The 13786-nt window shown below is 43.2% G+C and overlaps 1 protein-coding gene across 1 annotated transcript in view; it reads right to left on the minus strand.

Moving 5' to 3' along the window:
- The window catches only part of Tnfrsf19 (TNF receptor superfamily member 19), an 86677-nt gene extending 79853 nt beyond the window's left edge, over positions 1-6824 (minus strand). Inside the window, exon 1 of the mRNA XM_051160658.1 lies at positions 6276-6824. The gene's annotated coding sequence lies outside the window, so the exon portion shown is untranslated. The remainder of the gene's footprint in view (positions 1-6275) is intronic.
- Positions 6825-13786: the final 6962 nt, after the last annotated feature.

The following is a 13786-nucleotide window of genomic DNA, read 5'->3' on the forward strand; positions in this document are numbered from 1 at the left end:
CACGGCAGGACATTGGTCAATAAATCACTGAAATAGCAACTGACAATAAGAAAGGGGACGTGGAGCCTCTGCACCTCAGCCCTTAGATGCCCATAAGTAAAACGACGCTCTCCCCTTTGCCTCGCTTGAGTGTGCGATCCAGGAACAGCCCTGAGTGAGAGCCCAGGCCCTCCATTGACCACCAATGGCCCTCCAAAAGAATTGCAAGATCTAGCTGGATGTGGGGTCACAGGGGGTGGGGGTGGGGAATGGGGCAGGAAGATGGTAAGTTCAAAGTCATCCTGGGCTACATAGTGAGAGCCTGTATGTGAGAAAGAGAAAAGGTTGCTAGGTCCCTTCAGAGAAACCCATTGGTGGGGGGGGGGGGGGGGGGGGTTGAGAATGTTTTTCCTCGCATTAAGCACTCGATCTTATCAACAGATTGAGATTTTAATCGGAAAAGCCAAGTCGCTATGAGGCTTTTGAAAGAGCTACTGTTTTTATGATTAGTTTTAAGGTAGGTTTTGTTGTTATCGTTTGAGATGGGGTCCTGTTTATGTCCCTGTGTAGCCCTGGCTGGTTTAGAACCCACTATGCAGTTTGCAGCAGCTGGAGCCGGCAGCATCTCCCAGCCCTGTCTCTGGAGTTCTGGGTTTACCAGCATATGCTACCACAGACAGATTATATCTCAGCTTGGCTTCTGAGTCTAGCTTTGGCAATGCGCAGGTGTTATAGAACACACTTGTTTAGGATCTTTTCACCAAAAACGTAAAGTACTGAAGTAACATGTTTCCATGAGGAAAAGTCCAGCGATGGCCGACTCAGTGGGTATGGCTGGTTCACAAGCACTGTTGATTGCTCATGGAAAGCTGTCTGATGCTGGGGGGGGGGGGGGGCACTCCACTGTAAAACACGATGCTGTGGGAAAATACACTAGAATGCTAGGTACAGGAAAATAGTGGATTTTTATCAGGTTAGTTCACAGCACATGGAATATAGCAGATATTTATTAAAAAATCAGTTGAATGACTGGCCATCAAGAGGGGCTGAGCAGGTAAATGCATCTGCTACCAACCCTAACTCCAATTCTCTCCTCAGGACCGACACCCAATAGGAGGAGAGAGCCAGCTCAGTCCGCTGTCCTCTGGTCTCCACACACGTAAGTGGCATGTGCTCACTGCCACCCTGTCACACACACATGTACACAAAACAAATAAATAAATAAAACTTGTTTCTAAGTTGTTGACTTAATTAACTTGGAAGCGAGAGTCTCCAATAATAACCAAGTTTGTAAATACAAGCAATAAAACGGGGTGGGGGTTCTAAACCCAACACCAAAAATATAAGTTTTTGTTTGTTTTGTTTTGTTTTAATAACCCTGGCTACCAATTAGGATGAAGAGTTGGGAGAACTGAAGGCCAGCAGTTAGAAGTCATGTTCAGAGTCACACAGGAAGTTAATAATTCAGAGAGGATCAAATTCTGGGCTCCCGGCATCCTCACACCGTCTTCACTATACAATTAATGTCTACAGAAAGGGGAAAGAGGCTGTTCAGTCAACCATGTGACATTCACAGGGCACGCTCGATTCAGAGTTCGGAGCCCTTGGATGGATCCTTGTGAGTTCGTGGCATCAAACCCCCAAGTAGATGGTCACCCAGTCACTCTGCGCTTTGCCCTTCTCCACACCGAGCAGGCTGGCTGGCCCATAGCCCCCGGTGCAAGGCTGTTGTTAGGTTACTGGTAACCTGGAGACAGCTAACAGGGCAGAAGAAACCATACTGTCATTTGGTTTCTTAGCCAAAAGTTTAAGAGAAAGTTTCTTAAAGTCACTTGACCTCCCTCCTGGCCGCTCCTTCCCTTCTTATGCAAGACTGAAGTCATTGTGGGTGACAGCCCGTACTATCTAGGATGCGAGCCTTAGCGAACCACATAAGGGCAGCTATAGAAGACAGAGAAGACACCAGGGAGCCCCATCTTTCCTTTCTTCATCCGCCTTATGCATTCCTCTAAACCAGGCAAATGCAAGTTAAGGACCTTTCTCTCTCCCTTTCTTTCTTTCTTTCTTTCTTGTTTTTAGAGACAGGGTTTCTCTATGTAGCCCTGGCTGTCCTGGAACTCACTCTGCAGGCCAGGCTGGCTTTGAACTCACGGAGATCTGCCTGCTTCTGCCTGGGATTAAAGGCATGCACCACCACTGCCCAGCCAGGAATCATCCTCGAAAGGAGCCCAGAAGCCCGAGCTTCCCCCACGGTGACCTAGAGTGGCTGAGATCGCAGGAGCAGTTTCTCACCGGCCAGAGGCAATGGATGCCTGAGTTCCTGTTACTCTAAGAGGCTATTTATGATTTGAGAGTCTAGGCCAGCTGATAATTCTTACAAAGTATGTTGAAAGACCAAAAAAGATGGGATCTATTTTGTTTTGCTTTGTGTTGGCCAAAATTTTAGGTAGAGTGTTTGCTCACGGTGGAGTTCAGCAGTCTGTAACCGGAGGGACTGCCTTGCCTGAGAACAAAGGACCTAAGATTTGAAGTCAGATAGGCACGCTTGCCCTCTACTGAATTATCCCTGTGACCCTGAACTTGTAACTCAATCCCTCTCGGACTCACTTTTTCTCTGCATACAATGGAGAAATCACAGGTTTTATTAGTTGTTCATTTAAATGAGATAAAGTGTTTAAAATATACTATTTTATGTGACTGGAAGTCTTGATATTATTACATCAATAATGAGTGAATTAAATAGTGAAACAATAAATGGAAGTAACAATCTGTAAAGAGTTACATGAACTTTTATAAGATGGATGAGAGAGAGAGAGAGAGTGCAAAGGGGACTGGAGGCATGGCACAGTGGTTAAGAGCACTTCCTGCTCTCCCACAAAACCCAAGTTTAGATTCCAGAACCTAGATCATGTTGGGTGGCTCACAACCACCCCTAAACCCAGATCGAGGGGATCCAGTGCCCTCTTCTGGCCTCAGCAAACATGTGCTGGGTCTCTCTCTCTCCCCCCTCCCCCTCCCTCTCCCCTCCCTCTCTGTCTCTCTGTCTCTCCACACACACACACACACAAAGACATACACACACATAAATAAAAATCGTAAAAAAAATAAATAATACAAAGAACAGCTAGCTATTTGGCTTTGAAAGCAAAAGACAGGTATAAAATTTAATCAATGGTCAAATTAAAATTTTTCACAACAAAAATTTTCCCAAGAAAGCAAACAGAGAATGCACATCATATTTCTCGATACACTCAAGTGGGACAGACTAGCCTGTCATTTATGGAGCTGTGCTGAACTGACAAACAGAACTTTCACCAAACCCCATGGCAAATCTCCACTTAGGAGTAGTAATTTTCAATTAACCATTAAACTCTCTGTGGATCCCTATGCCCCCTAAGAAAACACCAATTAAAAACAAAACAAAACTACACATGCTGTTTATATAATGCCAATGCCTATTTATAATCTTCCTCCCCCTCAACATACCCACATCTCCCAACCATCACTGATATATTCCATTTCTTTATGAGAATTCTTTTAAATATTAAGGAGGCCAGGCATGGTGGCACATGCCTGTGGTCCCCACCATCTGAGAAATGGAGGCCGAAGATCAGAGGCACAGAGCCATCCTCAAAACAACAACAACAACAACAACAAAAAACAACTATTTAAGGAAGTCAAAGGTAGTGGAAAATGAAGGCTCCAAGTCTTAAACTTTGACAACTCAGAAACACTTAGAAAAACAGAAGCAGAGGAAGCGTTTGCAAGTGTTCCAACAGATCTAGTTGTTGTATCTCTCATGGGAACAAAAGAAGAGATCACAGCAGGAAGCGTCTACTTCTACCTTTCAAACCTACACTGTTCTCTGGTCAGCCCCCTAGTGCCTTCGCTTAAGGACCGGGAAAGTGGACCCTGTGGGCTCAGGAAGTCAGCCAGTGAGCCGAGGTAGGACTGGAGAGCACTTTCCCGTCTCAGTCTCCCCCACACGTAAAAGGGTCGCAGTACACCAGCGGTGCTCATTCCAGGAAAAGAAAGCGATTCCGTCAAGCCCCTCACTCTACAGTGCGCAGGCTCTCTTAAGGTCACAGAGCTAATTAGTGGCAGCATTGGGACTGGAAGTAAGAGTCCTTTGAAGCCCTGGCCTTTCTGCACGAACAAAGCTGCCATTGAAGTAAGAGATAGAAAATGCTTTGTAAAAAAAAAAAAAAAAAAAAAAAAATTGTAATATTGTAAGGGAGAACTGTCACGGACGTATCTGCTGAGTCCCCAGCAGGGGCGCCTGTGGCAATTAATTAAGAAAGGCCTTTTGAAGCACCCCTGTGCCCTAGCGGAGAGTCTTCTTTAAAACCAAATGCTCTAGGTTTCAGTTCTCAACAAAGACACAAGAAGTAAACAATTAACTGAATTAATTCAGGCACTGAAGTGGATTTTCAAGGACTTGACTTGCCCGAGCTAGTTTTCTACAAAGCCTAAATAAATCAGATAATTGCTAATTCTCTCCTTTGTTTTGCACTGAGGAGAGTCTGTTTGTTAAAATGAACCTAGCAGCGGAATAAACAGTCTTTAGGAGAAGCTCAGAATTCCACATCTGAACAGGGCAGCCCATTCCAAGCACACTGTCTCTGCCATTACTTTAAAAATAGCTTTTTTTTTTTTTTTAAATATAGAAAGAACCTTTTAATCAAATGTTTAAAAATCAGGCTGCTATATGCATGATTGGTGCCTTCCCCTCCAAAAAAAAAATCCTTCTGGCATAACTAAAGACAAGTTAGATCTTTTGGGCTCAGCTCCTACCAATATACCTTCTAAACACAGGCACTTTACCATGACTCTAAATAGCCTTCGCTCTATAGCTGTTAAGGTTTTTTAAATTAACCCAAATATGCAAAATGCCTCCTATTACCAGGAGGAAAGTTATGCGAGTAACTTAATTGGCTGGATCAGAAAAAATAATCACAAACAATTATTTCTCTCTTGAGAAATTCAGAATCCAGAACAATTTTTTTTTTTTTTTTTTTACCATTTACATTCCCTCATTGCCCGGCTAACATAAAACAGACTATTATGGTAATTGTAAAGTATTTTACCAAATGAACCCAGGACCAAAATGTTAGAATAGGCCAATGTGGGTACAGAGCTCTGACTCCCACTGTCCCGAGTTTCCTGAAGTTCAGTGTAAAAATATGTGTTTGTGTGCACATGTGTGTACATGCATGTGTATCCATCTCTGTGTGTTTCTCAGTGTGTTTGTGTGTATGTTTTGTGCATCTATTTGTGTGTATGTTTATCTATGTGTATGTTTGTGTGAGTTTGTGTGTATCTGTGTGTGTGAGACTGTGTATGTGAGTCTGTGTCTGTGTGTGTCTTTGCAGTGTGTGTGTGTGTGTGTGTGTGTGTGTGTGAAGTGATGAATTCATAAGTAGCAGTTAACTGGCAAGCTGGGTGCCCAGTATAATTTGGTTTTGTAGGGCACTAATTGAAGTGAAAATGCGGCTAAAATACTTCATGTAACATAATAACTGTTGATTGCCAGATAGTTTTGGTAAACAGTTGGCAAATTGTAACTCACAACAGCTGTCACTATATATTTAGAGTAAATGTTAATTTAAGAATAGTAAACCTCGTGAGTGTTTCTGTAAACAAAGCTTCTACTATTTTCAAAGGTTACCGAGACTGGCTTGAGTATTTTTAGCCAAACCTAGTGCAGCTTGGCCCTCACTGTTTCACTTTATACTTGAAAGCCTTCAACCCTAAATGCCTTTGCAGAGATTCCCTTGGGAGTGAAAACGGCGAGGACGTATGTGGGATAGACTAAGGCCAGAGAATAAATAGCACTGCTAGAATTGCTAGAGATGAGATTTGGAGAGAGAGAGAGAGAGAGAGAGAGAGAGAGAGAGAGAGAGAGAGAGAGAGAGAGAGAGAAAGAGAGGGGGGGGGGGGAAGAAAGGAAGGGGGGCGATTTTCAACAAAGTCCCACCATTTACTAAATAAAGTAAGCCATTTTTCCAGCCCAGCTTCTAAAGTCTGAAACCCTGCTTGCAACAAACCCTGCGCGCCTGGTTTTGTCTGTTTGAACTACTCACTTCCAAGTACGATTTGCATGACAGATCGCAAACTCTTGTGCAAACCGCGAAACAATTGCATCAAGAATCAAATTCAGTCTCACGAGCACGCAGCCTGGTGCAAGACTTGGCTTCAGGCATGCTTGCTGGGAGTTGATAGAAAGCCATTTCTTTTTCCCTTTTGAACACGAGAGGAAAACGCAGTGAAAGTTCCAACCACACACAAACGCCTACCTGCTTCTCGCCTGTGCTCCAGACTCACGCTTTCCGCAGCTTGGTAGCACTTCCGCGCCAAAGGCTTCTGCTTTCCCAAAAATGTGTGTGGGCGCAAGCCCAGACGAAACTTCAAATCCAGGAAAATGGATTACCCGCGCAGATCAAAGGCAGGCGAGCTGGGCAGATGGAGTGCCTGTAATCTGATCGCCAATCAGTGGCTGCGCATCAAAAAGGCAAGGCTGAGCTTACTCACTATGCACGCGGATCTAGAAAGTTCGCTACCGGCAGGTTCTTAGCTGGCCTCGGGTCTCCCAGGCCACACGTTCTTTTGTTAAACGTGGGCCACGTTGTTCTGCCGGCTCTGGAGAGCAGGCTTTCCCCGGCCTGGGCTGAGCGGCTGGATCCGCAGCTTTCTCTCGCGGTGCCCCAGCGGGGCTGCCTAGTGCCAGCAGGCTGCGCCGCATCCCTTTCATCTCGGTGAGTGGCAGCTCCCATGACATCATGCCGTGCCGTGGGGCTGGTCTGGAGAAGCCAGCCAGCCTGATTTCTAGTCGCGTTGGTCTATGCGTCGCCCGCGACAACCCTGCAGCTTGTCTCTTGGCTGGGAGGGATAACACTGGGACTGCTACGGGCCGGTAAGGTCCGGGACCCGTGCAGGCTCCCGAAGACAGCATGGGGACGCTGCCTGTAACAAAACGCACGAAGTCCCGCCAGCGCAGCAGAGCCCCCACAGCAGTGTTTAATTATTCGAACACCTGCCTTACACTGCCAGGATCACAGGCAGTGGTTTTAAAAGCTTGATTTCCGTCCCCCGACTCCCACCCCTGACCAAGACCCCCCTCCCCGCCCAACTGTGACAAGTCTTTAAGAATTAATAAAATGTCTTTTCCTGGTGAAATAGATTATTACAGTCAGGTAGTGGCTTTCATTAAGTAGTGAAGGAGCTCAGGCTCCAACTTAACGAGACCACCACGTGCTTACCAGACACCTGAGTCGGAAGCCTCTCACTCTAAATTTGGGGTCCTAATAAGACAAACAAAAAACATCCGACGGAAGGATGCTTCTTTGTTAGAGGTAACTCATGGATACCTCTTGAGAATTCTAAAATTCACATAGAGTTACTCGGGGGAAAGCATTTGTTTGCAATCACACTCTAAAGCTTCCATTTTAGTCAAAGCACAAGCCCAGAGTTTGGACCCAGCTGAGAAATCGCCACCTCATTTTCCATATTGTAAAATGAAACTTACTGTCTATTATTTAGACTACCCGCGGTGGTGGGTAAAGCCCTGCAGCGGGAATGCGGCATGTTTCTGAACCTGGAGCTGTTTATCCTTAGTTTGAACAGCCTGTGACTACTGAAATGTAACACTTAAATAATTATTTAGTTTTCAATATTTTTCTCCCTTTTTTTCCCTCCAGCTGGGCCAGGGCCTAGACCCCAGGGTCTGTTCATACTCGGTTAGCCCCCCATTTCTGAGATGTTCCTGAGACACACGGGGCTCACTTTGTACTTTTTTTTTTTTTAGGGGGAAGACAGGGTCTACAGTATTAGGAGCTGGCCTTAAACTTGTTTGTTCAAAGACAGCTTTGTTGTTGGTGATGGTGGTTTGGTTTGGGTTTTTGAGACAGGGTTTCTCCGTGTAGCCCTGGCTGTCCTGGACTCACTTTGTAGATCAGGCTGGCCTTGAACTCACAAAGATCAGCCTGCCTCTGCCTCCCGAGAGCTGGGATTAAAGGCGTGCACAGCTACACCCACTTTGTGTGGTTATTATTTCAAAACCTAGGGCTTTATGCTTATTAAACAACCAAAACAACCACTCCACCAACTGAACATGTACCCAGCCCCACGTCTTTAAAATCAGCAAGTGTGTTTCTGCATGCCATCCCGAGATGCCTGTCCCTACGTACCTTCTGGGGACCCATGAAAACAGGAACAAACTACCTCCAAGAAGGCTTATTCTGACTCTTCTCTGAGGTAACCCAGATGTTCCATGGCATTGAATCCATAGCCAAAGCCTTCACCAGGTTTGCTGTTCCCTTTACCCCATCACAGCACATGCGAACAGCTGGAGGCTCTTACCTCAGGGTGAGCAAATGGATCACAGGTCTCCACAGTTTACTACCCAATGGAAACGGGCAAGGGTTGGATTCAGATGCTTATTATTTCTAGAAGGTTCCAGAAGGCATCTAGAAACACCAGCGTCGGTGAACACACAGTCAAACTAGCTCGACACGAATCCCACGACACAACACAGGCTGTTCAAATATCTTTGCTGTTATGTCCTGTGCACTGAGTTGGTCTTTGTGACACAAGAATTATCCATATGGGAAATGGAAGACCCCTGAAGTCTCCAGACGCAGAGCGTGGCTCAAGGCTGGTCTCCAAGGAAGAGTGACCTCTTGACCTGAAGAGTGTTTGCACTGCGAGATGTGGCCCAGCCCTTGCAGCCCTGAGTGGCAGAGTGAAGGGCTTGCCTGGAGGAGCATTCACTTTACCTCCGAGAGGCACAGAAGCAGACCAACAAGATGTTTCAACACCTCAAGGAACTTGCTGCCAAGTCAATGACCTGCGTTTCACCCCCAGGACCCACAGGTTATCCTCTAGACCTCACATGCACACACATAAAATATACAAATAAATGTAATAAAATTTTTAAAAAATTTAAAAGAAACATAGATAAGTGAACTAAAATTAGATGATCCGTGACAAAAACAAAAAACCAAAACTTGTCACCATACTTGACAGACAGGTGTCATTAAACCATGGGGATTTGTTTCGAGAAATGTGTCATGCAAACATCAGAATGCGTTACACAAATCTAGATGCTGTTATCTACCATACACTGAGGGAATATGGTACACACAGAGACATACACGCGGGTACACACACACACACACACACACACACACACACACACACACACACACACACACTCCTAGTCTAGCATATTGTCCATGATGAACCAAATAATATTAAGTTCAAATATAGAGAAAGTGATGCAGATGGAAAATGGAGTGGATGTGAGATGTACAAGGCTAGTGACAGAGTAGCAGGCCTGTTGTGTTACAGTACCTTTTTTAAAATAAGAAAGCATATACTGCAGATAATGAAAAACAAACACTTAAGTATGTGAACCAGTAATATGGTTGCCTGTTACCATTAACAAGTATTATGTAATATCCCTAACTTTTTTCTTCTTTTTCCCCCTTTTTTTATTTAATTAATTTATTCAGATTACATCTAAATTGCTATCCCATCACTTGTATCTTCCATTCCTCCCTCCCTCCCGCTTTCACCCTATTCCGCTCTCCTAGGTCTATGACCAAGGGGGACCTCCTCCCCCACTAACTGGTCATAGGCTATCAAGTCTCATCTTGGTAGCCTGCTTATTCTTTCTCTGAGTGCCACAAGGCCTCCCCACGAAGGGGAGGTGGTCAAATATGGGACACCAGAGTTCACATCCGAGTTAGTCCCGCTCTAAACTCAACTGTGGAGAATGTCCTGTCCATTGGCTAGATCTGAGAAGGGGTTGGATGTTTACTGCAACAAGTATTGTCCTTGGTTGGTGCGGTAGTTTGAGCAGAACCTCTGGGCGCAGATCCACAGCCCATCACGATGTTCTTCTTGTAGGTTTCTAGGACCCTCTGGATCCTTCTATTTCCCTATCTCCTATATTTCTCTTACCTAGAGTCCCAGTAGGATGTCCTCACATCTATCCCAATCACCTGGTAAGTGAAGACTTTCATGTGATGTGCCTCTTGGGCTAGTGTCCAATTATAAGTGAGTATATACCATGTGTGTCTTTCTGCTTCTGGGTTAACTCACTCAGTATGATCATTTCTAGTTCCATCCATTTGTCCACAAATTTCGGATGTCCTTGTTTTTTATAGCTGAATAGTATTCCATAGTGTGAATGTACCATAGTTTCTTTATCCATTCTTCTACTGAGGGACATTTAAGTTGTTTCCAAGTTCCGGCTATTATGAATAAGGCCACTATGGATGTGGCTGAGCATATGTCCTTGTTGTGTGGTGGAGCATCTTCTGGGAATATTCCAAGGAGTGGTATAGTTGGGTCTGGAGGTAGCCCTACTCCCAGTTTTCTGAGATAATGCCAGATAGATTTCCAAAGTGGTTGTACTAGTTTGCATTTCCACCAGCAATGAAGGAGTGTTCCTCTTTCTCCACATCCTTGCCAGCATGTAGTGTCACTTGAGTTTTTGATCTTAGCCATTCTGATAGATGTAAGATGGAATCTCAGAGTTGTTTTGATTTGCATTTCTCTGATGACTAAAGGTGTTGAACATTTCTTTTCTCAGCCATTCAATATTCCTCTGTTGAGAATTCTCTGTTTGGTTCTGAGCCCCATTTTTTAATTTCGTTATTGGGTTTGCTGGTGTTTAATTTCCTGAGTTCTTTATATATTTTGGATATTAGACTTTTGTCAGATGTAGGGTTGGTAAAGATCTTTTCCCAGTCTGTGGGTTGTCACTTTGTTCTGTTGACAGTGTCTTTTGCCTTACAGAAGCTTCTCAGCCTGAGGTACCATTTATTGACTGTTGACATTAAGGCCTGGGCTGTTGGTGTCCTGTTCAGGAAGTTGTCTCCTGTGCCAATGTGTTCCAGGTTCTTACCCACTTTTTCTTCTAACCAATTTAGTGTCTCTGGTTTTATGTTGAGGTCTTTAATCCATCTGGATTTGAGTTTTGTGCATGGTAATAAATATGGATCTAATTGCATTTTTCTACATGTAGATATCCAGTTAGACCAGCACCATTTGTTGAAGATGCTATCCTTTTTCCATGGAATAGATTTGGCTTCTTTGTCAAAAATCAAGTGACCATATGTGTACATAATCATTTCTGGGTTTTAGATTCGATTCCATTGATCAACCAGCCTATTGCTGTGCCAGTACCATGCTGTTTTAATTACTCTTGCTTTATAGTACAGCTTGAGATCAGGTACGGAGATTCCTCCGGAGGATCTTTTATTTTACAGGATTGTTTTAGCTATTCTGGGTTTTTTGTTTTTCCATATGAAGTTGAGAATTGATCTTTCAATGTCTTTAAAAATTGTGTAGGTATTTTGATAGGGATTGCATTGAATCTGTAAATTGCTTTTGGCAAGGTGGCCATTTTTACTATGCTAATTCTCTCAATCCACAAACAAGGGAGATCTTTCCATCTTCTGATGTCATCTTCAATCTCTTTCTTCAGAAATTTAAAGTTTTTTTTTCAAACAAGTCCTTCACTTGCTTGGTTAGAGTTACTCCTAGATATTTTATATTGCTTGTGGCTATTGTGAAGGGTGTAGTTTTCCTAATTTCTTCCTCTGCACAATTGTCATTTGTATATGGGAAGGCTACTGAGATTTTTTAGTTAATTTTGTTCCCAGCCATTTTGCTGAAGGAGTTCTCTGGTGGAATTTTGGGGGTCACTTGTGTACACTATCATATCATCTGCAGATAGGGATAATTTGACTTTCTTCTTTCCCATTTGGATCTCCTTGATCTCCTTTTGTTGTCTTATTGCTCGGGCTAGAACTTCAAGACTGTATTGAAGAGATATGGAGAAAGTGGGCAGCCTTGCCTGGTCCCCTATTTTAGAGGAATTTCCTTGAGTATCTCTCCATTTAATTTGATGTTGGCTACTGGCTTGTTTTATATAGCTTTTATTATGTTGAGGTATGTGCCTTGGATTCCCGATCTCTCCAGAACCTTAAACATGAATGGGTGTTGGATTTTATCAAATGCTTTTTCTGCATCTAAGAAGATGGTAATGTGTTTTTTTTTCCTTTCAGTTTGTTTATATGGTGGATTACATTGATGGATTTCCATATATTAAACTATTCCTGCATGCCTGGAATGAAGCCTACCTGGTCATGGTGAATGATACCTTTTATGTGTTCTTGTATTTGGTTTGTGAGTATTTTATTGAGTATTTTTGTATCAATGTTCATAAGAGAAATTGGTCTGAAATTCTCTTTCTTTGTTGGGTCTTTGTGAGGTTTAGGTATCAAAGTGATTGTGGCCTCATAGAATGAATTTGGTAATGTTCCATCCATTTCTATCTTTTGGAGTAGCTTGAAGAGTAATGGTATTAGCTCTTCTTTGAAAGTCTGGTAGAATTCTGCACTGAAACCATCTGACCCTGGGCTTTTTTTTGGTTGGGAGACTATCAATGATAGCTTCTGTTTCTGTAGGGTATTGGGACTATTTCGTTTATTTATCTGTTTTTGACTCAATTTTGGCAAGTGGAATTGATCAAGAAAAATTTCCATGTCCTTTAGATTTTCAAATCTGTGGCATATATGCCTTTGAAGTAGGATCTTATGATTCTTTGTATTTCTTCAGTGTCTGTTGTTATGTCTCCCTTTTCATTTCTGATTTTGTTGATTTGGATAGTGTCTCTCTGTCTTTCAGTTAGTTTAGCTAACAGCTTTTCTATCTTGTTGATTTTCTCAAAGAACCAGCTCCTGGTTTTGTTGATTCTTTGAATTGTCCTCTTTGTTTCTAATTTATTGATTTCAGCCCTGCCTGAGTTTGATTATTTCTAGACATCTATTCCTCTTTGGGTGTTTCCACTTCTTTTTTTCTAGGGCTTCCAGCTGTGTCATTAAGTTGCTTATGTGGAATGTTTCCAATTTCTTTATAAAGGCACTTGGTGCTATGAATTTCCCTCTTAGCACTGCTTTCAATGTGTCCCACAAACTTGGGTATGTTGTTCCTTCATTTTCATTGAATTTCAGGAAGTCCTCAATTTCTTTCTTTATTTCTTCCCTGACCCAAGTGTCATTAAGTAGAGAGTTGTTTAGTTCCCATGTGTGTGTAGGCTTTTGTTTATTTCTGTTGTTGTTTAAGTCCAGCCTTAGACCATAGTGATCTGATAGGATACAAAGTATTATTTCAATCTCCTTGTATCTGTTGAGGTGTGCTTTGTGACCTACTATGTGATCAATTTTGGAGAAGGTTCCATGGGGTGCTGAGAAGAAAGTATAATCCTTTGTGTAATATCCCTAATTTTTATGAATTTGGCAGCATAGTGTGTTTACACCAGAATCAACACACACACGTACACACACACACACACACACACACACACACACACACACACTAAGTTTCTCCAACATCTCTAGCCAAATTGAAATTCCAACCTCAAACTCGTCATCCCTCATTGACCCTACTGTCAGTCTGGGTCGATGCTGTTTTAGAAACAGCCAGTCACTGTATTTTATCATGGACTTCTGGTACCATGTCCCAGCATAAATGACACCTCTTACCCCCTTTACATAGTTGCACTTTGGCTACTTGACTACACAATGGGAGAGACAGCTCTGTGATCCAGTGGAGAGAGGGACAAAGTTCCATAGCATTGTAACTGAGGAGGCCACCATTTACACCCAAGGAAGAAGCTTGATGGAGATGGATCTCTTGTTGCTCCTCAGTTGCCACTAATTTTCTCATCACCTGAAACAGCCTTCCTTTGTTTCCTTACTCTTCTTGGTTTCTCCTCTTGTTTCTTCTCCCTCCT

This window comes from Acomys russatus, chromosome 18, assembly GCF_903995435.1.
Source record: "Acomys russatus chromosome 18, mAcoRus1.1, whole genome shotgun sequence".
Lineage (NCBI taxonomy): Eukaryota > Metazoa > Chordata > Mammalia > Rodentia > Muridae > Acomys > Acomys russatus.